Source organism: Schistocerca gregaria, chromosome 4 (assembly GCF_023897955.1).
Source record: "Schistocerca gregaria isolate iqSchGreg1 chromosome 4, iqSchGreg1.2, whole genome shotgun sequence".
In the NCBI taxonomy this organism is placed as follows: domain Eukaryota; kingdom Metazoa; phylum Arthropoda; class Insecta; order Orthoptera; family Acrididae; genus Schistocerca; species Schistocerca gregaria.
The window spans coordinates 153150728-153176896 of record NC_064923.1 but is presented as its reverse complement, the minus strand read 5'-3'; the positions used below and the strand labels follow the sequence as shown (position 1 = coordinate 153176896).

The 26169-nt window shown below is 43.8% G+C and overlaps 1 protein-coding gene across 2 annotated transcripts in view; it reads left to right on the top strand.

Annotated features, from left to right (window-relative positions):
• The window catches only part of LOC126365912 (cytotoxic granule associated RNA binding protein TIA1-like), a 1308360-nt gene that overhangs the window by 955457 nt on the left and 326734 nt on the right, over positions 1-26169 (top strand). The window lies entirely within an intron of this gene.

Sequence of the window (26169 nt, the reverse complement as noted above, 5' to 3'; positions counted from 1 at the left end):
ACCACTCAGCTACCGGGGACGCAAGTGAAAAAATGGAACTCCTTACCGCAAGAACTCCTTACCAACCTTACACATAGCATTGGAGCACGATGCAGAACATGCACTGCTGTTCACGGTGCTCACCCATCCCATTAAGAACCATGTCAAGCCTTGTGTATTGTCGAGGAAACCATCATAAATCGTGGTGACTTCAGTGTAATTATTGTCTTTGAATAAAAATGTCACTACTGTTCTTTTCCAAGTATAACCATAGCGGTTTACTATCTCAAAGTTGCGACGTTTCCTTTCTTAGTGTTATGGCCAACGAGTTTACGTATCAGTGTGTGTTATGAATATGAAATACACTCAGTACTCTTGCCACGTTAAATTAAAGTTTCAGTTTTATAATACCACCCGCATTACACTGAAAGTAGCGCGCCACCTGCACTGAGCTATTTCATCACTGATTAGCCGAAAGATAATGATCATCTGCTTAACAACTTGTTTCTCCGTCTATCGAACGAAATACATCACTGATAACGAGTATCAGAAATCAACAGTTTGTTGTTAGATATATGGAGGTATGTGGCGCTAAGTGTTTACGCACAAATCGTGTAATTCTTGTTTATAACCGGCCGCTGATTTGGCTGATTTGCGAACGCGGTTATGGCGTCAAATAGCGACGCTAATGGTTTTCATGGGATTTACATCAGGCGAATTTGGTCGCTGAGGCATGAACGTGAGTTCACTATAATGCTCCCCAAACCATTGTAGCACTATTCTGGTTCCAAGACACGGACAATTATACTGCTGAACGAGAACATCGCCATCGGGGAAGGCATCAAGCTCGTAGGGATGAGGTGCTTCTCAGCTGTCATCCTTGCCTTCGATTACTTCTCAACCAAGCTGCGTCCGTGGCGCTCTGAACGTTTCAAGCTGCAGTGAACCTCGATGACAGCATTTGTGGAGACGGCGATCAACGTAGTGCAGAAAAAAATGTGATACACCCGAAGAGCTGACACGTTTCCATTGACCGACAGTCAAATCCCGATGATCCCGTTTGTGTCTGCTCCACTCAGATACACACATCAAAAAAAGTTTTGCATTACCCCGGTTCCGAGAAATTCTGAAGGTAGACGTTGACTGTGGATACTGTATCACACAGTCCCTTTGACTGTTCACAGATGTCACTATACCAGCCCAAAGATGTAAACAACCATGCACGAGCACCGCCTATTAGACGGAGGGGCTCCGACAGCCGATCAGTTCCAGTCATTCCACCAGGAAGGAGGTACGCGGCTCGTGTTGTCTGTAGTCCAGCCATGCCTAGACGGGCAATACCGCGTTTCGATCGCGTCCGCATTGTTACTTTGTGCCAGGAAGGGGAGTGTCCAGGCGTCTCGGAGTGAATCAAAGCGATGTTGTTCAGACATGGAGGAGGTACGGAGAGACAGGAACTGTCGATCATATGCCTTGCTCAGGCCGCCCAAGCGCTACTCCTGCAGCGGATGAATGCTACCTGCGGATTTTGGCTCGGACTAACCCTGATGGCAACGCCACCACGTTGAATTTTGCTTTTCATGCAGCCACAGGACGTCGTGTTACGACTCAAACTGTGCGCAATAGACTTCATGATGCCGAACTTCACTCCCGACGTCGATGGCGAGGTCCATCTTTCCAACCACGACACCATGGAGGGTGGTACAGATGGGCCAAACTAAATGCCGAACGGACTGCTCAGGATTGGCATTACGTTCTCTTCACCGGTTGTTGCGCATATGCCTTTAACCAGACAATCGTCGGAGACCTGTTTGGAGGCAACCCGATCTGACCGAATGCCTTAGACACACTGTCCAGCGAGTGCAGCATGGTGGAGGATCCCTGCTGTTTTAGGGTGGCATTATGTGAGGCCGAAGTACGCCGCAGGTGGTAATGGAAGGCGCCGTGACCGCTGTTCGATACACGAATGCCATCCTCGGACTGATAGTGCAACGATACCGGCAGCATACTGACGATGCATTCGTCTTCATGGACGACAATTCGCGCACTCATTGTGCACATGTTATGAATGTCTTCCTTCAGGATAACGACACTGCTCGACTAGAGTGGCTAGCATGTTCTCCAGGCATGAGCGCTATCGAATATGGTTCAAATGGCTCTGAGCACTATGGGACTTAAATTCTGAGGCCATAAGTTCTCTAGAACTTAGAAGTACTTAAACCTAACTAACCTAAGGACATCACACACATCCATGCCCGAGGCAGGACTCGAACGTGCGACCATAGCAGTCCCGCTATTCCAGACTGAAGCACCTAGTACCGCTCGACCACATCGGCCGGCCATGATTAATTTATATACTACTGGCCATTAAAATTGCAGATGATAAACGGGTATTCGTTGGACAAACATATTATACTAGAACTGACATGTGATAAAATTTTCACGCAATTTGGATGCATAGATTCTGAGAAATCAGTACCCAGAACAACCACCTCTGGCCGTAATAACGGCCTCGATGCGCTTTGAGTCAATGAGAGCTTGGATGCCGTGTACAGGTACACCTGCCCATATACCTTCAACACGATACCAAAGAAGTGACTGACGTATTGTGACGAGCCAGTTGCTCGGCCACCATTGGCCAGACGTTTTCAATTGGTGAGAGATCTGGAGAATGTGCTGGCCAGGACAGCAGTAGAACATTTTCTGTATCCAGAAAAAACCGTACAGGACCTGCAACATGCGGTCGTGCATTATCCTGCTGAAATGTAGGGTTTGCAGGGATCGAATGAAGGGTAGAGCCGCGGGTCGTAACACATCTGAAATGTAACATCGACTCTTCAATGTGCCGTCAGTGCGAACAGTAGGTGACCGAGACGTGTAACCAATGTCACCCCATACCATCATGCTTCCAATGTGTGTTCACCGCGATGTGCAAACTCAGATGCCACCATCATGCTGCTGTAAACAGAACGTGGATTAATCCGAAAAAAATGAAATTTCGCCATTCGTGCACCCAGGTTCGTCGTTGAGTACACCATCGCAGGCGCTCCTGTCTGTGATGCAGCGATCGGATAGTCGATGCTGCTGCAAAATGGCGCTGAGCACTATGGGACTTAACATCTATGATCATCAGTCCCCTAGAACTTATAACTACTTAAACCTAACTAACCTAAGGAAATCACAACACCCAGTCATCACGAGGCAGAGAAAATCCCTAACCCCGCCGGGAATCGATCCCGGGAATCCGGGCGCGGGAAGCGACAACGCTACCCAACGACCACGAGCTGCGGACATGCTGCTGCAAACGTCGTCGAACTGTTCGTGCAGATGGTTGATGTCTTGCAAATGTTCCCATCTGTTTATTCAGGGATCGAGATGTGGCTGCACGATCCGTTACAGCCATGCGGATAAAATGCCTGTCATCTCGACTGCTAGTCATACGAGGCCGTTGGGATCCAGCACGGCATTCCATATTACCCTCCTGAACCCACCGATTCCATATTCTGCTAACAGTCATCGAATCTCGACCAACGCGAACAGCAGTGTCGAGATACGACAAACCGCAGTCGCGATAGGTTACAACCCGACCTTTATCAAAGCCGGAAACGTGGAGGTACGCCTTTCTCCTCCTTACACGAGGCATCACAACAACGTTTCAGCAGGCAGCGCCTGTCAACTGCTTTTTGTGTATGAGAAATCGGTTGGAAACTTTCCTCATGTCAGCACGTTGTAGGTGTCACCACCGGCGCCAACCTTGTGTGAATACTCTGAAAAGTTAATCATTTCCATATCACAGCATCTTCTTCCTGTTGGTTAAATTTCGCGTCTATAGCAAGTCATCTTCGTGGTGTAGCAATTTTAATGGCCAGTAGTGTATGTTTACAACCAATATCAATAATGGATGGGAATCGTCTGTGCGTGCGTGTATGTGTGTGTGTGTGTGTGTGTGTGTGTGTGTGTGTGTGTGTGTGAGAGAGAGAGAGAGAGAGAGAGAGAGAGAGAGAGAGAGAGAGAGAGAGAGAAATAGGATGTTTCTTTTGATGTGTAGCGAATCGTGTACTGCAAGTTGGCTGAGTGAATCACGTCCAAAGGCCACAAATAAAGCAAAATGAAACACAAATATAGCACGCCTCACGTAAGTGGAGCAGTGCTCTAGTACACGTTAATTCATTGTCGAGACTCATTACCGCAGTTCTTCGTCGCAGACCCTTTCTAACAGACTTTATCTCCCTGCAACGTAAATAGTCGTGTCCGCACGTAAATTTGATTCGACGAAAGCAGAAAGTGAAAGTTGAGCCATCCGCTGTGTTGCCAAAAGGAACTTTCGTTATTTAAACAAACCAAGGGTCCATCCCTTGCTGAAGTAGTTTTTTGAAAAACGTTTTACTTTTAGCTAAAAGAACTGAAAACCACAAATTATGGAATTACATATTTTTTTCGTTGCACAGCTGTTTGCAGACTATTCCTTACTATACTTTGAAGTTAAAATATCACTGCTCATTTTTTCGAAGACTCTTAGCGAATTATGACTACAAACTATGAGTGCAAACCTGAGGAAAGCAAAATTTGACAGTTAGTCCCATTGTCTATTTATAAGGTGCCAAAAAAAAAACAGTTCTCTTGTCTGTTTCCTTCCGTAAGCAAAAAAATGTTCAAATGTGTGCGAAATCCTATGGGACGTAACTGCTAAGGCCATCAGTCCCTAAGCTTAAACACTACTTAACCCAAATTATCCTAAGGACAAACAGACACACCCATGCCCGAGGAAGGACTCGAACCTCTGCCGGGACCAACTGCACAGTCCGTGACTGCAGCGCCTTAAACCACTCGGCTAACCCCACGCGGCTTAAGTAAACAGCTCAGGGTTTTTTCCTTTGTTGTTATTTCATCCACTTTGCTGTCACATATCGTCACTCTTCAGTCCAACGACTTCAAATACGAGTGTGTGCTGAAAAGTAATAAATCAGAATTTTTTATATGAAAATTTTCAAAGATTTTTAAATAAAACAAACTTTCTGAACATTCTACGTCTTTATTATTCATGTCCACATAATTTTTTGCTCAAAGTAGTCTTCCTGGCGACGAAAACATTTCTACCAACGAGATACCAGTTTGTTGATACCGTCGGTGTAGAATGTCTGTCTTCGTTGACGGATCCACAACCTCACCTCTGCTTTGCTCAGTTTCGTAACTATCACAGTTAAGTCGTCGAAACTGGAAACAGATGAAGATCGGATAGCGCCAAGTCGGGACTGTATGAAGGATTGTCGATGACATTGAACCCAAGACGAGGGATTGTTGCAGGTACCGCACCTCTTGTGTGTGGTCTGGTATTGTCATGCTGAAGAAAAGGGTTCTCCATGTACGGACGAACTCTTCAAATCCGAAACTCGATTATAGTACGTTGTTTCTCACCATCAGATGGTTATGTTACGTACCGCCATGTCACGCCCTACAATGCAAAGTCCTCTAGCGGCAGAGGGCGGCACATACGTAGACACGAATGATAAAGATATAGAACGTTGAGAACGTTTGCTTTAGTTAAAAACCTTTAAGAGATTTCACATAAGGAATTCGTATGTAATACTCGTACTTTAGAGCACGCACCCGCATTTAAAGCATATTAAAATTTTTATTTAGCGTTAGAAAAATTAGAAGTTTTGATAATAAAGAAAGACAGATAGCCAGCTGCATCAGTTAAAAGGTAACTCATTTGTTGATTGATTAAAATATATACACAGACGAACGAAATGAGTGTATGTAGACTGCCAATGGTAGAGATATCATGGAATTGTAGCATTCGGGGTACGGAATTGGAAGGGATTTGCGTGGGTGGATGTTTTGTGGAGTAATCAGAGAGTATAGATAGGGAAACATTTCTGCACCAAGCTTTAGGATGTGGGTGGAGGGGAGTGGTGAGGAAATGATCTTTCAATAGGGTAGGAGGGACGGGTTTTGCTAGATCTCGTAGAACGGGACTATATTAGGGTGACGGATTATATGGTCGGGATACGGGAGGCATATAAAGTTTTGTTGCTGGAGGGAGTGGAGAATATGGAGTTACAGAGATGGGGAAATGTGATGATCGAGGTGCAGTGCTGATATTTTTCGGTTGGTGTACTTTATGTGTACGTTGTTGTACGCGAATTCCTTCCAGTCCTATATATAATTATAAAGTATCTGATGAAATAATATCTGAATACGTTACGTCTGTAGACACTGAACGCGCTGTGTCAAACACGTTCCACCTAAAAATAAAACGAAATGATTGAGTGACATTGATGGCCGGAAGGCCCCATCTGAGGAAGTTCGCCCGCCAGAAACTTCGGTCAGTGGAAGAGGAGCCGAAATAAGCGAACACGTGTCTCAGCTTGTCCGCAGACAACCGTCTCTGAGAAGAAGACCGTCAATGCTTTCGATGTAATGTAGATGCCATTAAGTGCACAATGAGCCCAGATCTAAGTAACACTGTGTGTAGCATCGCGGGATTTTTGTTTTGTGTCCCGTTTCGAAACTCAATTATTGTTTTTTTTTATTGCACCTCATTTTATTTATATGCCCGAGGGAGGACTCGAGCCTCCGGCGGGAGGCGCCCCGCATACCGTACATGGCGCCTCAAACCGCTCGGCCACTACGCGCGGCATTGCTTATCTTATTAGGGGATATAGTAGTGTTATACTAATTGTGAATTACGACTGTGTTTCAATAAGTATCAGATAATTCTTATATAATACATATGTGTATGGTATTTTTGGTGGTTTCAATCTTAAATTTTCATATTTTTGTATTTCAATGTTATGTCAGTTCTTAATTCCTATATTTTATGCTTATGTTTATTCTTCAGGAAGATTTGATGCATCCCCTCAGATGATACCGATCGTAGAAACATCCGAAACGCAGAAACTGCGAACACCGCTAGCATCGCCGGATGGCACGTTTTCCACGGCGACATTTCTTCGAATCAGTCTCACTTGGTAAAAAAACGACGCTGCCACTGCAGAAGATCTGACGCGCTGGCAATAATTTCGCAGCAAACTATTCATAACGGATCACGTTTTCGAAAACTGGCGCTTGCAGCTTGATTAAGCATAAAGATACACTACAGGAATTTCACCAAAGATGATTTCAAATAATTTTTCCACTCATTTATTGTCCACCAGGCACACAATTATAACTGAATGAGTACAACACTATTTCAATATGGATTGTAAAACATTGGTGTAGTAATCTTCTACACATGTGGGTAGATAAATGAAAAACAAAAATAAAAGTGATAATTGGGTTTCGAACACGGGGAACTGAACAGTAACGTCGTGACGGTAGTCACTGTGCCAACGCATCGGTTTGACTATTAACCACTAAAAGGCAAATACCGTGCCTCGGAAACTTTTACCATCGTTTTCTCTGAAACGGTAGAGTATCTACGGATAAGCCGAGATATGTTTTCGCATATGGGTATGGCACTTGCCCTGTTCTCCTTGTTAGTCTTGGCAGCCTCACATAACGTCCTCAGACCGTTTGCCGCTTGCGATCATGATCTATAAGCACTGTTAAGTGCTACGGTACTGTGAGAGGATCTGAATGTGTTTCATACACAGTCACAGTTATTGAACTATATGAAGAAAAAAAACGTAAATTAGTTACAAATTACGGCGTGTACACACTTTATTCAACATGTAAAAGTCACTGAAGATATTCGGATTCAGGTTATGACATGTACGAAATGGCCAGCAGCCATTGGCGATGATGTGGCGCAGACGAATAGCGAAACTCTGCATGGCCCGCTGAAGTGAAGTAATATTGATGCTGTCGATGATTTCCTGGATGGCTGTTTTCAGCTCAGTTCTAGTTTAAGGGTTATTGCTGTACAGTTTGTCATCAACGATGTTGATGATGATGAGGTCCCATACTCCGAGGAGCGTAGGGAAGGTGCAGGAGACCCGCACCGCCGACTAGGCAATGTAGTAGCGGAAGTGGTTTGCATTGCCTACCTCCGACCGTAATGGGGATGACGGATGATGATGAACACAACACAATATCACCCGGTTATCTCGAGGCAGGAAAAATCCCTGACCCCGCCGGGAATCGAACTCGCGACCCCGTGCGCGCGGGATTAGCCGAGCGGTCTTGGGCGCTGCAGTAATGGACTGTGCGGCTGGTCCCGGCGGAGGATCGAGTCCTCCCTTAGGCATGGGTGTGTGTGTTTGTCTTTAGGAAAATTTAGATTAAGTAGTGTGTAAGCTTAGGGACTGATGACCTTAGCAGTTAAGTCCCATACGATTTCACACACAATTGAACAACTGAAACGGGACCCCGTGCTCAGGCAGCGAAAACGCTACCGCTAGACCACTAGCTGCGGACCTTGTCTTCAATACAGCCCCACAAAAAGGAGTCGCATGTGTTCAGATCCGGAGAATAGGGCGTCCAACCGAGGCCCTGCCAGTGGCCTCCGGCTACCCCAGAGCCTAATGCGGTCCCCAAAGTGCTCCTCCAGACACCAAACGCTCTCCTGCTCCGATCTGGTTGAGCTCTGCCCTGCGTAACCACGTCTTGCTGAAATCGGGGTCACTTTGGATAATGGGGCTGAAATCATCTTCCAAAACCTTCACTTATTGTCGGTAGTCAACGCGCCATCAAGGAATATCGCACCGATTATTCCGTGACTGGAACTTTCACACCACACATTCACCCATTGAGGGTGAAGAGACTATTGGATCGCGAAATACGGTTTCTCAGTCCCCCAAATGAGCCAATTTTTCTTATTGACGAACCGACCCAAATGAAAGTGGGCTACGTCACTAAACCAAATGCGCATGTTCATAGTAATTTTCATCATGCTCCGCGGCAAACCGTGCTGTTTGATCGTCCTAAAGCAAACTGTTCAGAAGTTATGACGATTTTACTTCATATAATTCAATAATTGTCACCCTGTAAATGCACACAAACAAAAAGTTAATTACGTAACTCTATTTTTGTCGAGGTGATAATTAAAAATTAATGATGACCTCTCCAAGTCTTTCTTTCTGTTTTCGCCGGCTGAGGTGGCCGAGCGGTTCTAGGCGATACAGTCTGGAACCGCGCGACCGCTACGGTCGCAGGTTCGAATCCTGCCTCGGGCATCGATGTGTGTGATGACCTTAGGTTGGTTAGGTTTACGTAGTTCTAAGTTCTAGGGGACTGATGACCTCAGAAGTCAAGTCCCATAGTGCTCAGAGCCTTTTTTTTTCTTTCTCTTTTTCTTTTATCAATCTTACATTTGTCACAATTTTACGACATTCTCAGCTAAATATCCCACCCCGCACCTGTCAACAGCTACTTACCAATCACTCATTCCTAAAACATGTTATCATGTTTTTCGTACATTTTAGTTTTCACAGTAACCCCCTTTATAACAGATGTCGCGTTCGCTTTCATATCTAGATACTCTATATTTCGTAGCATCATTAGTTTCACAGTTAAAAATCGATTCTTTCGAACATCCGGAAAGGTGCAACACAAAACAAAACTGAGTTCATAGAAAAGCGACAGTAAAGAAGAGGACAAAGAATTTGCTCTAGTGTAGAGGTTGAAATGCTCTGAATTCCATTGTATTGGAGAGCTATTTAAAAGTGAGTTGCAGAAGTAAATACTTCGTAACACAATAGAAGCGTCGTAGCTCAGTTGTTCGCTATATTGATCAACTCGGCGTTGACCCAATTTGGGCTAGACCGCACGTACTGCACATGTACATAACAGAAAACCGGTCGCTCTATATCGGCATATGGAGAACGACACACAGTATTAATTTACTGTCTACGTGTAATGCCTCGTCTGTACCTGTCGCGCGCTCGGTTCATACACACACGATACCACATGCGCCTTTCTGAATACATCAATGCAAAACTGCTAACAGAAAATACAAATGAGAGTTCATAAATCTTAATAAACTATGTCTGACGGCAAAGAGAAAACTTTTAAGACTGCAAGTTGATTACATTCTTTCTACGTGTGTTTACTGAAAACGATACAGTCAGTTAGTAGACGCAGAAATAAAAAAAACGTAGCAGCGTGACGAACGAAGGAGGAGAGGATTGTTCCTTTCACACATTTTAAGGAACAGTGAACAAAAAACATGACATTTTGTAGTTTTGTAACTTTATTGTGAAAATTTTGCTCTCAAATGTTGTAAATGAATTTCGAAAACCCTCTAAATCCCATAAGATAAGCCAAGTGCGCTGTGCAGCATACCACTTAAAAAGCAAATTTGATTAAATTGCCTGCCTTGGGCATGGATGTGTGTGATATCCTTAGGTTAGTTAGGTTTAAATAGTTCTAAGTTCTAGAGAACTGATGACCTCAGATGTTAAGTGCCATAGTGGTCAGAGCCATATGAATTTGATTTAATTTCATCCATTAGATACGTCTTGTGTGAGCCTGAGACTTTCAGAACAATGGATTCGTCGATAAATAGCTTTTCTGCCACCAGCCACTTTTTTCTTTTATTTATATTCTGCGCAACACATTTCGGGAAATGATTCCCATTTTCATGTGCACTCGAATAAATGGCACAGTACACAGAATAATCGCTCTTGGAGAAAAGAATCATTCCCCGACATGCGTCGGGCAAAACACAGATAAAAGAAAATCGCGATTAGTAGCAGGGAAGTAATTTGTGGAAAACCCAAGAATATTTAAGTGAAGATATCGGGGAATTCATTTGACAGAAGAGGAAAAGATAAAAGAACATATGATTATCGATGAGAAGCAAAAAGATGAACTTGCAACTCCAGAGTTGGATGGTATCATCGTAAAGTAGAGCTGCATGTTCTGGAGAAATATAACAGCTGTAGTTGCCCTTGGTTTCAACCATTCGCAGTTACCAACGTGGCAAAGCAATAAAGCTTAGCAAGCTGAGATCGTACCCAAAGGCAAAAAATAAAATAAAAATAAAAAAAAGGCGAGATCAGCCAATCAACCAGATCAAATCTGACCTCTGCACACTTGCCATTTCCGATGTGGTGACATCTACGGTATGTCTGCCTGTATCGTCGAGGCACACGAGACACCCCACCGTGGCAAGGTCCTTGGTTCATGTAGCACGAGAGAAGTATTTCATTTTTCTTTCCTATTCTCGTATCATCTGCCTTCTGACTCGTTTGATGCGATCCGCCGCGACTTCCGCAGTGCTGACAACCTCTTCATCTCAGTCGTCAATCATTTTTTGGGTATGCAGAGTCTTCATTTTAACTAAAGACATTGAAATATCGCGAAAACTACACACCAGATCAAAAAAAAAGGCCACAATTGCAATTTGTTTGTCTCGAAGCGGAATATCCAGTGGTACCACCACTCAGTCCCCCACCCCCCGAGTATGAGTGGCGGAGGCAACTTTGAAATCTTCAGTGGGAACCCACGTTTTTTACTGTAGATGGCGATTCTATGGCAAAATCTATATATCTTTTTTCTGAAGCATTTTCTTCGTTTCGCCACGGATGGCGCTGTAATCGAGGCAATCGAAATGGGTTTGTAATCGTAATTTACGACATGCTATTTAATGGTTCTTGAATAGCACGTGGGACCCCCATCTCCATGCTGCAACAGTAGATTATTTCATATCTTTTGTTTGGAAAGCCCATTCACAACTATGTATTCCTCCGACATATCGAATAGAGGATTGCTCGACGCGCCGCTGTGGCCATGAACTTTAGGCAAACGCAACTCTACTTTTCGAATTACTGTAAATGTTCAAATGTGGTACCGCCAACTTCAGTACACTAAGTGACCCGCTCTTCAAATTGCCTTACATAGGACAGAAGCACACCTGCTAGTATAGGCGTTTCTGAAGGGGTCGACCATATCTTCAAAGCTTGTATTCCTTATCTTTTAAATACCCGCACAGAAAAAAAAATCCGGCGGCCTCAAATCCGGCGTCAAATGGCCCATTTAATACGGCCACCTCCGCCAATCCATAGACCAGAGTAAAACGATACCTCCTGTGGTTCCGTTGCGTAAGGCGCTGGGCAACCGTCGTGCTGAAACTACATACTTTTTCGGCATCTTGCAGTAGCACAGGTAGTACCCGTTCAAAAAAACGTTCGATACTTGAGTCCATTCAACGTGCCATCGATAAAATAAGGAATAATGGGTTTGTTCCCCGTTGTGCCACACCATACGTTAACCGACAAAGGATACTGAATGACAACTTGCCGCAACCCGTGGGGATTGTCTAAGCTCCAGTAATGCATATTACCTGGTTAACGCGACCGTGGTTTGTGAATGTAGACTCATCGGAAAATAGTACTTCGGCATTTGTTGACGTGCCCACTGACAAAATACTACCCTGTTATGGAATTCGGCACCATGAAGTTCATAATGCAGTGACACGTGGTATGAATGGTATTTATGACGATGCATTATTGTGGCAATACACCTATGGACATACCGAAATCGCGGTGTAAATTCCAGGCGCTTTTCTGTCGGTTGTGATGCACCGCCGCTAGTACAGCTATTTCATTAGCTTCTCCCGTAACACGTTTGCTTCGATTCCATTTGCCGGTGTGTACGCTGCCATTAGACATAAAACCGTTCACAACCTTGTAAACGAACAAGAGCGAGCTTTCTGTGCAAAATGCTTGGCATATAATGCAACAGAAGACGCATATTACTGAGTTTCTCAAACACTCAAGTTCAGCTTCTTTCGCTCTTCGTATAATTGTTAGTCTTGGTAATAAACAGATCATCCTTCTAACGTATTTTGCATATTTCCACTCATTAATGTCTTATGGCATGGTTTTCTGTGGTAGCTCACCACTTAGTCATAAAGTATTGATTGCACAAAAGAGAGCAGTGAGAATAATTAGTGGTGTTCACGCAAGGACGTCATGTAGGCACCTTCTCAAGGAGTTAGGTATTGTAACTGCACCATCAGAGTACATATATTCGCTACTGAAAATCGTTATATCCACCTCAATTCGCGAAGAACAGTGATGTTCATACGTACAACACTAGAAGAGAAAATGACCTTTCCTATCCGTTATTGAAGCTGTCAGTTGCTCAAAAAGGAGTACATTATTCAGCAACCAAAATCTTTGATCATTTGCCCAACAACATAAAGTGTCTGGCATGTAGCACCTCAAGTTTTAAATCTAGCTTAAAATCATTTCTTTTGGACAACTCCTATTCCATAGACCAGTTTCTGTTCCAGAACTGGTAAAAACAATTGTACCTCTAAATGTAGTTGCATGTGTAGAACTAAAAAAATTTCAGTAATATTGATATTAGCACTATTCGTGTGTGTATATATATCTTGTAGTCTGACTTGTTCCACATCATATCGATAAAATAATCGCCGGCTGGGGTGGCCGAGATGTTCTAGGCGCTATAGTCTGGAACCGAGCGACCGCTACGGTCGCAGGTTTGAATCCTGCCTCGCGCATGGATGTGTGTGATGTCCTTAGGTTAGTTAGGTTTAAGTAGTTCTAAGTTCTAGGGGACTGATGACCTCAGAAGTTAAGTCTCATAGTGCTCAGAGCCATTTGAACAATTTTTTTGATGATCTACGGAACATGACATAACCAAACTAAACTAAACAGCAATCTCAATATTTCTCTTACATTCTCCATAAATCAGGATGAGGTACGTTTTTCCTTCTGCGATTTGCAACACTCATTGTCCACTTGCACGTCCGTTCTGCAAATGATACGTGGGTGTGCAGGCAATAAACACTGCGTAAGTATTGTAATGTTTAGGGCCGCTATCTGTTGTACGCCTGCACGATACATGAGCTCCAGTCACAGAGTACAGTCTGTTATGGTACGTTGTAGTTCGCTACACCGCCACGGTGCCGAGTCGCGGTGTCCCCTGTTCAATGTGTTGGAGGGATACTATGTTGTGAATCGGGTTTCAAATTAGAAGTTATGAAATACAGGCCTGTCCTATACTCGCAGCATGGAATGGGGGTCCCACATGCCACTGGATATTCAAGAGCCATTGACTAGCATATTGTCAATTACGATTGTATATCCATTTCTATTCGTCCGATTACAGCGCCATCTATGGTGAAACGAAGAAAATGTTTGAGACAAAACGTTTGTAGATTTTGCCGTAGAGTCAAAATCTGCAATAAAAAACAGGGAAATCCATTGAAGATTTCAAAGTTTGGTGGGGGTCGAGTGTGATATCGTTAGATGTTCTCTTTCGAGACAAAAAATTGATACCGTAGAGCTTTTTGTGATCTGATGGATCCTTCTCGAGATATTTCAATGTTTTGACTTAAAATGAACACCTTGTATAGCAGCCTAGGTGTTCCCCTACAGTTTTTGTCCTCTACAGCCCCCTTACTGATGTCCTAAGACATGTTCTACCACCCTATCCCTTCTTCTTTTTATTGTTTTCTACACGCTTCTCTTTTCCCCGATTCTGCATACCACCGCTTCGTATCTTCCCGTAACAGAACACCAAATTTTCATATCCTTCTATGGTAATTCATCTCAGACTTTCGACTTTCTTCTTTTGCCGTTTCCCCACTGTCAGTAATTCATTGCTGCACGATGTATTGCTTCAGAAGTACATTCTAAGAAATTTCTTCTTCAAATTAAGGCTTATATATCGTCCCAGTATACTTATTTAGGCCACAGATGCCCTCTTTACCTCTGCTTATCTACTTTTTATGTAATCGTACATCATTTAACTTCCAACGTTACAGAATATTCCTTCAATTTTTCTGCTTCGTGGGTCCCTATTTAGAAGTTACGTTTGTAAGCAATCTCATTTGAATTGCTGTTCATTACATTCTTCTTTCTTCATTATATTCTCGATCGATGTACTGTACTTGTTACACTGTTCATCCACTCAACTGACCTGTGACTCTAGTTCATTTTCACTGAGGATAGCGAATCTCATCATCCTGAATTTCAATCGGACTCTTGAACCTTTCTTTTATTTGCTTCACTGCTTCTTCTATATACTCATTGAACAGTGGGGACGAAAGGCTGAAGCCCTGTCTTACACTCTTTTTAATCAGACCACTTCGTTATTGGTCTTTCACTCTTGTTTGCTGTAGGTTAACATACTATATGTTATCCGACTTTCCCTAAAGTTTGCTCCTATTTGTCTCAGAATTTAGAACGTTGCACTATTATACACTGTCGAACGCTTTTTTCAGACCGCGAAATCCTATGAAACCATACGTCGGAGCTGCCTCGCTGGTGTCCTTGCCATTCAGAAAGCCAAATTGATCGTGATCTAACAGGATCCCAACTTCCTTTTCCATTTTTCCACGTATTATTCGTGCCAGGAACATGTAAGAGTTCTCGCACATATCTACCTTTGCTGTATTTGAAATTGTGTGGATGATATTTTTGAGAAAGTATGGTGCTAATTGTCCAGTTTCATAGGCTCTACAAATCAACAAGAGTAGTCGTTTGCACGAAATGCATTCTCAGTTGCGAATATGGACAAACATCTGCTGTGTAATGGAATGACGACAATGAAAATTTGTGCCGAACCGGGACCCGAACCCGAATTTTCCCCCTTATCGTGAGCTATTGCCTTATCATGGATCGCACGCTGACATTTGTTGATGCCCCAGCATTGAAATCTGCACCAATTGACGGAAGGGTTGCATTTCTGCCATGTTGAATGATTCTCTTCAGTCGTTGTTGGTCCTGTCCTTGCAGGATCTCTTTCTGGCCTCAGCGATGTGGGAGATTTGATGTCTTACCAGCTTCCTGATATTCACGGCACACACGCGAAATGGTCGTAGGGGAAAATCCGCACTTCATCGCTACGTCGGAGATGCTGTGTCCCAATGCTCGTGAGCCGACTATAACACCACGTTCTAACCGGTTCCCGGCAGATCACTGAAGTTAAGCGCTGTCAGGTTGGGCTAGCACTTGGATGGGTGACCATCCGGTCTGTCCAGCGCTTTCGGCAAGTGGGGTGCACTCAGCCCTTCAGCCCTTGTGAGGCAAACTGAGGAGCTATGTGACTCAGAAGTGGCGGCTCCGGTCGCGAAAACAGACAACGGCTGGGAGAGCGATGTGCTGACCACATGCCCCTCCATATCCGCATCCAGTGATGCCTGTGGGCTCAGGGTGGCACGGCGGCCGGTCAGTACCGTTGGGCCTTCATAGCCTGTTCGGACGGAGTTTAGTTTTAGTTTTTTTCTAACTTACTTAAATCGTGGTAACCTGTCATTGTAGCAGCAGTAACTGATCTAACAACTGCGAAAGACATTTTTGTCTTATTCTGCCTGTACATGAATACGCATGTCTATACCAGTTTCTTTGGCGGTTCAGTATAGATGTAGATGTAGACTATTAAATTGCAAGTTATAGAATCGGTAGCTTCAAATCAGTACAGAAGTAACAGACACTTTTACTTACTTCATTTCACGCTGTACTACTCTTGCTAATCGTGGGAAGCTGGGGCAAAACTATGTGACACCCCCACCCAGCTGTACGAGCCAGGCGGCCTACAGCTCTCTCACTCACCGTACGGTTACTGCGCCGAGCTTCCGTCGCTGCGCGGCCAGGCCCTTCATCACGGTCAGCCGTCCGAATGCGGCCGATACTTTTCACTCGGGGCCGGACCGGGCCGGACTGGTGCGGCGTATCGCGCAGGCCAAGCCGCCGCCGCGGTCCTAACAAGGACAAACAGGCAAACTGGCTTAGCGCCACCTGCCGTGATTGAAGGCCGGCTCCAGGGGTGGCGGCGACCGCAGGCCGCAGCCAGGCGCGGCTCGCTAACGCCAAACGATTATGGCAGCAGTGGCGGCGGTGCTCGCTTTTTCCCTTCATCGTTTCTTGCGGCGAGGCGCCGAGGTGGGAGCGAACAGCGCCAGGGACCGCGCCTCCTATAGGGGCGCACGGGGGGGGGGGGGGGGGGGATTGGGAGAGGGGGGGTGAGCATTTGGCCGAATCGATGGGTGGCGGGGGCGGCACAGCCGGCAGGCGGCTGCCGGCTTAAAGGCGCCACCGCCTTCCGGAAAACGCCCAGGCCAGGTCTGCGGGAAACGATTCCGTAACCTGTAAGCCTGAGCTACTCCCACTGCCTTCCTCCAATTCACACTCATTCTTTTCCTCACCTCTCTTAATTCTAGCCCAAATGTCCAAAAGCTTTAGATTCAACCTTATAAAATCTCTGTAACATAAGAATACCAGACAAAAAATAACTCACCCACAAGAGACATCGCACAGTGCAACAACACATCTAGTGTTGGTATCACGGCTATTCATAAATTATACTCTGACCGGCTGTCAAATCGTGCCTTAGAAGTCAATACCACTTCTCCACACAGTTACAAACAGAACACAGCATGTTGTTCTCAATGGAGAGTCGTCTACAGACGTTAAGGAAACCTCTGGTCTACAGACGTTAAGGTAACCTCTGGCGTGCCACAGGGCAGTGTTATGGGACCATTGCTTTTCACAATACACATAAACGACCTAGTAAATAGTGTCGGAAGTTCCATGCGGCTTTTTGCGGATGATGCTGTAGTATACAGAGAAGCTGCAGCATTAGAAAATTGTAGTGAAATGCAGAAAGACCTGCAGCGGATAGGCACTTGGTGTAGGGAATGGCAACTGACCCTTAACATAGACAAATGTAATGTATTGCGAAAACGTAGAAAGAAGGATCCTTTATTGTATGATTATATGATAGCGGAACAAACACTGGTAGCAGTTACTTCTGTAAAATATCTGAGAGTATGCGTGCGGAACGATTTGAAGTGGAATGATCAAATAAAATTAATTGTTGGTAAGGCGGGTGGCAGGTTGAGATTCATTGGGAGAGTCCTTATAAAATGTAGTCCATCAACAAAGGAGGTGGCTTACAAAACACTCGTTCGACCTATACTTGAGTATTGCTCATCAGTGTGGGATCCATACCAGATCGGGTTGACGAAGGAGATAGTGAAGATCCAAAGGAGAGCGGACCGTTTCGTCACAGGGTTATTTGGTAAGTGTGATAGTGTTACGGAGATGTTTAGGAAACTCTAGTGGCAGACTTTGCAAGAGAGGGGCTCTGCATCGCAGTGTAGCTTGCTGTCCAGGTTTCGAGAGGGTGCGTTTCTGGGTGAGGTATCGAATATATTGCTTCTCTCTACTTATACCTCCCGAAGAGATCACGAATGTAAAATTAGAGAGATTCGAACGCGCACGAAGGCTTTCCGGCAGTCATTCTTCCCGCGAACCATACGCGACTGGAACAGAAAAGGGAGGTGATGACAATGGCACGTAAAGTGCCCTCCGCCACACACCGTTGTGTGGCTTGCGGAGTATAAATGTAGATGTAAATGTACCACCCAAATTCAAACACCTGTCATATTTTAACACGAGTTCCTTTATGCTTTCATCAATGAATGGTACCTCCTGATACTTCAGACAGTCGTGGACAGCATCCTTGACTACATCGTAGGCGGAGAAGCTCGAAACGCCCACACCAGTGCAAACAGACGAACACCTACAGCAGTACAGAAACTGATACCAATACGTATCGCCAAAAATTGCGACAGTTAGCGGAACACACTATCGGAACGGCACTTAACCTGTATAGGTTAACTTACAACTCCCATACCAGTAAAAGAAGTCGCAGAGCAGTACAGAAATTCAAACGCGATAGTAATAGCGTAGCCAGAAATCATGATAACTGACGCAATGCAATGTAGTAAACATCGCTTGATGTGTGTATCTCAACTTACGTGTTGGTACTAATATAAAAAGCCAGAAACTGATAGCATTATACGAAGCCAATCGGTTGTATCATGACCCATGGCCAAAAATCGTATGGAGTAAGAAATGCGATATCGAAAACATTATTTGACCTACATAGCTATACCTAAATGTTCGACACTAATAAAAAAAGTGTAGAAAGCGGTACGAATAAACGTAATCAAAAATCGTTGCTATCATTGAAATGTGGCAACGAAACAATGCTAAACATACAACGAAACCCAGATCTGACAAAGCAAGTACTACGACAGGCAATAATTTCATATTCTAAAGGTAAATGTATTCATAAATAAGTCCAAATACACGCAAACGGTTATCACAGTTTTCTTTCGTTACTAGGACATACAAAGGCAATGTTTAATCACTAAGACAGAAATATGAATGGAAAAGCCAATATTCCTAGCATCGGTTCACACATTTTATGTACTACTGGTGTGATGATGTTCAGATAACAACCGTCAATAAGTTACCATATTCTCAAAGAATCCGATGCACTATTCTGCAGGCGTACAGTACTATTGTCACCTGCAGTGGACAACAGATTGAAGGATGCTGTTTTAAGTCCAAATTTACTAGCTAGTGTCTGATATTTTTCCTGGCTTATGGTCCAACCAGTTCTTTGGCATCGGTAGATGATAATTCTGACTCAGTTTGCAGGGGCTCGTTCATACCTCATCACTGTGCATCTACTTTGTATCAGTCTGACTGATCTTTTTGCGACAACTCAAGATGAGGTCAATTGTTTCCTCAGCTTCTTTGCAATGTCTGCACTTTGAGTCTTCTATTGATTTCTTGATTCTGACTCAGATGGCGTTATTTTTGGTGCCTTGATCCCGTACAGCAAAGGTTAGTTCTTCAGTTTTATTATTTGGGTTCTATTAGCTAAGACTATATCTTCACATTATTACATCTTATTATGATATTCTCGAAAAAATGCTCATTCAGTGCTTTATAGCGCAAGCTGTCATTCCTGCATAGGAGTGAAAATTTCCGGTATAGATAGTCGGTTTCTGTACTATAAGAAGTTCTACGTTGTTGGCTTGCTATTATTGATTCCAATATTGACTGTTGGTTTCCTGTTCTTTGAGTTTTCAGCTGTTGTTTTATTATTATAATTACTAATAGTATAACCCACTAAGAACGTCTTGTTAGGTGTAGCATAATTTGGAATTAGAACTCAAAAATAAAGAAATAGACCCGATTTGCTTAGGAAAAAAATCGAGAGAAATAAAACTGCGTGGCCTTTGCGAATAGTTTTGTGGGACGTTCGGAAACCACACAGGAAACGACCATTCAGATCAACCGCCTAGAAAGGATGGCCAGCATAACTGTTTCATGATAGAAAATACCAGACACATGATGAGTAACATACAGGATGTTACAAAAAGGTACGGCCAAACTTTCAGGAAACATTCCTCACACACAAATAAAGAGAAGATGTCATGTGGACATGTGTCCGGAAACGCTTAATTTCTATGTTAGAGCTCATTTTAGTTACGTCCACCTACGCTTAATGGAGCACGTTATCATGATTTCATACGGGATACTCTACCTGTGCTGTTAGAACATGTGTCTTTATAAGTACGACACAACATGTGGTTCATGCACGATGGAGCTCCTGCACATTTCAGTCGAAGTGTTCGTACGCTTCTCAACAACAGATTCGGTGACCGATGGATTGGTAGAGGCGGACCAATTCCATGGCTTCCGCGCTCTCCTGACCTCAACCCTCTTGACTTTCATTTATGGGGGTATTTGAAAGCTTTTGTCTATGCAACCCCGGTATTAAATGTAGAGACTCTTCGTGTTCGTATTGTGGACGGCTGTGATACAATACGCCATTCTCCAGGGCAGCATCAGCGCATCAGGGATTCCAGGCGATGGAGGGTGGATGCATGTATCCTCGCTAACGGAGGACATTTTGAACATTTCCTGTAACAAAGAGTTTGAAGTCATGCTGGTACGTTCTGTTGCTGTGTGTTTCCATTCCATGATTAATGTGATTTGAAGAGAAGTAATAAAATGAGCTCTAACATGGAAAGTAAGCGTTTCCGGACACATGTCCACATAACATGTTTTCTTTCTTTGTGTGTGAGGAATGTTTCCTGAAAGTTTGGCCGTACCTTTTTGTAAAACCCTCTAATTGTACTAATATTCCTTGAAACAGAACAGGCTATATTACAGGGTAACAAAATTCAAGTACTTCGTACATATACAAGAAAATGAACTACAAAAATCTAATACATCGGATCTCATAAATCGAGGGAGAATACGGGCAGACAACAAAGTTTTACAACAAGAAGTGCATCTCCGGAAATTCCAAACTAAGACACTATAACAGTGCCTTTAAAACAGAATTCCTGTGGGCCAGTGAACAGACATTGAGAGGTCCAGTACCATGGGAGCATTCATGTTAGAATGGGACATTTCGAAACAGAATACAAATTCTGGAACTGTTTCAAGACGAAGGAAGAACTATAAAAACCGGGATAAAACGGGCAGAAGAACAATTTGCTTAGCGACCGTGTGAAAGAACACTGAACCAGAGGACACTCCGGACAAAAGGACGAGTTGTAGCGTGATCCGAAGTGGTCAATTTGCCAATAAAAAACAGAAGTATTCATCTTTCAGTCGCTCCTCCCACCACAGCTGACACTTCTACATCTACCTGACTAATCTGCATTTCACAATTACGTACCTGGCATAGGATTCATCCAACCGCCTTCAAGTTATTTCTTTACCGTACTATTCTCGAAAAGCGCGCCGGAAAACGAACACTTAAACCTTTCCGTGAGAGATCTGATTTCTCGTATTTTCATACAATGATCCTTGCGTAGGTGGGGGCCACCAAGTAATTTCGCATTCGGTGGAGAAATTTGGTGATTGAAATTTCTTGGAAAGATCCTGCTACAACGAGAAACAGCTTTGTCGTAATGATTTCCACCTCAACTCGCCTTTGATATCCGTGACACTCCGACCCGTTTTTCGCTACAAAACCAAATGAGGTGCCCTTCGTTGAACGTTTTTGATGTTCTTCGTCAGTCCCATCTGATGCGTATCTCACACCGCGCAGCAGTACTCCAGAAGAGGAAGGATAAGGATAAAATACGTAGTGTCTTTAGTAGACCACGTGCATCTTTTAAGCGCTCTGACCATAAATCGCAGTCTAAGGTTAGCTTCCTCCACAGCATTATCTATGCTCTTGTTTTAAGTTATCCGTAACCGTAATTCCCACGTGTTTAGTTGAACTGAGAGCCTTTAGATCCGAAATTTAGCGGATTTCTTTTAGTACTCATGTGAATGACTTCACACTTTTCATTGTTTACAGTCAATTGGCACTCTTCGCACCACACAGGTATCTTGTCTAAATAATTTTACATCTGGTTTTGATCATCTGATGACTTTAGAAGGCTTGACAGCACCATCTGCAAAGATTCTCTGCCAATTCGTTTATGTAGGTTAGGAAAACAGAGGATCTATAACACTTCTTGGGGAGTAACAGATATCACTTTTGCCCATACTACTAATCGAGACACTGGACTCGCATTCGGGAGGACGACGGTTCAATCCCGCGTCCGGCCATCCTGATTTAGGTTTTCCGTGATTTCCCTAAATCACTGCAGGCAAATGCCGGGATGATTCCCCTGAAAGGGCACGGCCGACTTCCTTCCCCATCCTCCCCTAATCCGATGAGACCGATGACCACGCTGTCTGGCCTCCTTCCCCAAACCAACCAACCAACCAACCAACCAACTACTAATCGATGTCAGTGATATGGATCTGTAATTAAAGCGGACTACTCCTTTCTCGGATGTTAGTGTGCCTGTGCAACTTTCCAGTCTTCATGTACGGATCTTTTGTCGAGTGAGCGGTGACTGCTAAGTATGGAGCTATTTTATGAGAATATTCTGAAAGGAATTTAAGTTGTACGAGGGTTGGAACTTTAATATTGACGACTATATACTTACACCTCTTACAAAATAGGTACGTGTTTCAATTACTGACCTTCAAAGTAGTCACCAACACTGTGTATAGCCCGTTGCCAGTGATGTGGAAGTCGTAGGATACTCTTAGCAGTGCCAATTGTGTTGACAGTTCGAGCAGCGCGGTCTATTGCCCGACAAATTTGTGGCAGTTCTGAAGCCAATGCCATGAAACGTTTCCTTCAGTTTAGAAGTCGAGTTGAATTTACGGGGGCTTAAGTCGAGGGAGTGGAATAACACTTAGCAGACCCATCAGTCAAACAAATCAGTAACAGCTTGCACTATATGTGCTTGAGCACTGTCCCACAAAATGATGCTCAGGTCCTGCAGAAAGTGTCATCACTTCCGTCTCTATGCTGTTCATTTTTGGAACACAACCTACGACCAGCTTACAGACAGAAATGATGACAATTTTTGCAAGAGCTGATCATCATTTTGCAGGACAATGCTCAAGCACGTACAGTGCAAACTGTTACAGACTGATGGGACTGCTTAGTGCTATACCACCTACTGCACTCCCCTTAATTAGGCCCTAGCGACTTCAACTCGATTTCTAAACTGAAGGTAACGCTTCACGGCATTCGCTTCAGAACTGCTACAAATCCGTCGGGCAATAGACCGCGCCGCTCGAACTGTCAACACAACTGGCACTGCTAATAGTATCCTACAACTTCCACATATCTGGCAACGGGTTATACACAATGCTGGTGACTACTTTGAAGGTCAGTAAAACTCTGAAACACGTCTCTACTTTCTACGAGCTCTAAATAATTAGTTGCCAGTATTAAAGTTCTAATCCTCGTATTTAAGTTTTCCTTGATTTCCCTAAATCGCTCCAGGTAAATACTAGGATGGTTCCTTTGAAATGGCACGGCCGCTATTCTTCCCCATTCTTGACACAATCCGAACTTGTACGGCGTCAGTAATGACTTCGATGTCGACGGGACGTTAATTTCAATCTTCCTTGCTTCCTTGCATTATTAATCATCTGAGTAAAAATTTTATTTCAAAAACATTGCTGTATGCTTATTTTAATTAATGTGTTAGTCAGAAGTAACAATATGAAAAGAATGTTTCCAGCCGTTTGGTTCTCCAATGGGGTTGGGGGGATTGGGGCAGCACATGAAGGTTTATTCATTAAGTACCTCCAGGGTTTCAGAAGACGGCTGTGCAAAAACAACAAGGCATACTGGAAGCAGGCACATATCAGTTGCCAGAACACCTCTCCATGTCTGTAACCCACACTTGATGTGCTCATATAGTCATCGTTTGTTATGTGACAAGCGTCAGGTACAGCAAGAAAGGAAGAATGAATTGATTGTTGGTGTTAATAACGATCATCCTCCTTTACCTCCTCTGCATTACTGCAGATGACGTGTCACTGAGCACATTTGTTCTGTGCATGCAGTACACGTGAGGCGCCTAATTGTTTCCACTGCACTGTGTGGAATACAAACGTTCTATTATAGTTCACTAACCTGCTGTCTTCAAGTTGATGTCCCCAGCGCAGAAAACAGCACGAAGGTCGTAGGTTCTGTATCTTGAGGCTGAAACTGACTTTTAGCGAGGTTCTGTTCTGAAGTAATGTATCACTTCTTTGGGATCCCACTCGCTTATTTTAATATAGTCACACGAGAAGGCTACATGATCTTAACACAACACCTTCTGATACAGCAAAGTACATGATCAAACACAATGTTTACGAAAATGCATCTTTACACTATTTGTGGCACGTGTCTGTGCCTCATGACTACCGGAGTGAATCTTTTAATACTGAATATTGGCAAACAAATCCTGCCACAGACAACATGACTGTACATCTCGAATGCCTAATCCAGAGTGACGAACAGGAACTCAAATAAAAATTGGAAACACATCCTACGACAGACTACATGTCTGTTCGTCTCGACTGCCTAATCCAGAGTGTCGAACAGCCGGAAACAGTTCGCGTGCCATACCAGAAAAGGCGTGACTCGAAGGCTCCCGAAGTGCTTCGTCTGCAATTTCGTCCGTCTTTTTTTATTTAAATTGTTTTTAATCATGCTAAATGACTGATTGATAGTCCTCTGTTAGATATATATATTAAAAGGTGAAGTCATTCCAATGAGTAGTTTAACTAATAATAATAACTATACTTTAACGTTTTAGCGCCCTTGCTCCGAACACAGCAGCCAATCGCAGGGCAGTAGCATTATGCAGGAGGTCTTTCTCACGGAAATGGTACCGAATCTAACATCTGTCACAGCTACTTCACAACACATTTCGTCATCTATATACTTCTTGCACATCTCCACTGCTCTCGGAACAGCTTCTTGGAGCCTAATAAGATGGCTGACTAAGCCAGAAATATTGCACGATTCGTGGGTGAAAGTCGTTGGTACAATGCGTCCAGCAAGGCCCGAAGGCAGCCAGCTTTGTGAATCTACTAACTGGGTTGCCAGTCTGCAGGTGCCAAACAATTCCATTCGATGTCACAGTACGGTGACGAAGGTTAACAATGGAGCTTGAGGAAAGCAAGTCCGCAGATACAGTTTTTAATTATAAGACTTTTGCTGACCATTGTCAGGTTTCCCTTTACCACTGGGACATTGATACATAGCAATAACGTGCAGCAATTCTCTGATAATTCATCGTGGGAGACACACGAGGGGGGACCCAAAAATAACCGGGATTTCTTTTTAAAAATCATATACTTTATTATTTTGAAATAGAACCTTAATCTCCTTGGAAGTACTCTCCATTAGTATTAATACACTTGTCCAAACGTTCATTCCAGTGTTCGAAGCAACTTTTAAATTCGTCCTCTTTGATACCTGCTAGCACTTTCATGACATTGCGTTTTACGTCTTCCACATCCGCTAAACGCTTCCCTCTCAAGTCTCCTTCATCCTCGGGAACAGGAGGAAGTCCGAGGGTGTTAAATCCGGCGAATAGGGCGCGTGGGTCAAGGTAGTAGTCTTCGTTGAGGTCGAAAACTAGCGAACGCTGAGAGCTGTGTGCGCTGGAGCATTGTCTTGATGCAGGAACCACACGCCATAATCCCACCAAGCCGTACGTTTTCGCGACAAACTTCGGCGAAGCCGTTTCATAACCTCAAAATAGAATTGTTGGTTTACTGTCTGGTTTTCAATGACAAATTCAGAGTTTACGATCCCTTTAATGTCAAAAAAAAACACCAACATCGTTTTCACATTCGATTTCACTTTGTTGTTGTTGTTGTGATCTTCAGTCCTGAGACTGGTTTGATGCAGCTCTCCATGCTACTCTATCCTGTGCAAGCTTCTTCATCTCCCAGAACCCACTGCAACCCACATCCTTCTGAATCTGCTTAGTGTAGTCATCTCTTGGTCTCCCTCTAAGATTTTTACCCTCTACGCTGCTCTCCAATACTAAATTGGTGATCCCTTGATGCCTCAGAACATGTCCTACCAACCGATCCCTTCTTCTGGTCAAGTTGTGCCACAAACTTATCTCCTCCCCAATCCTATTCAATA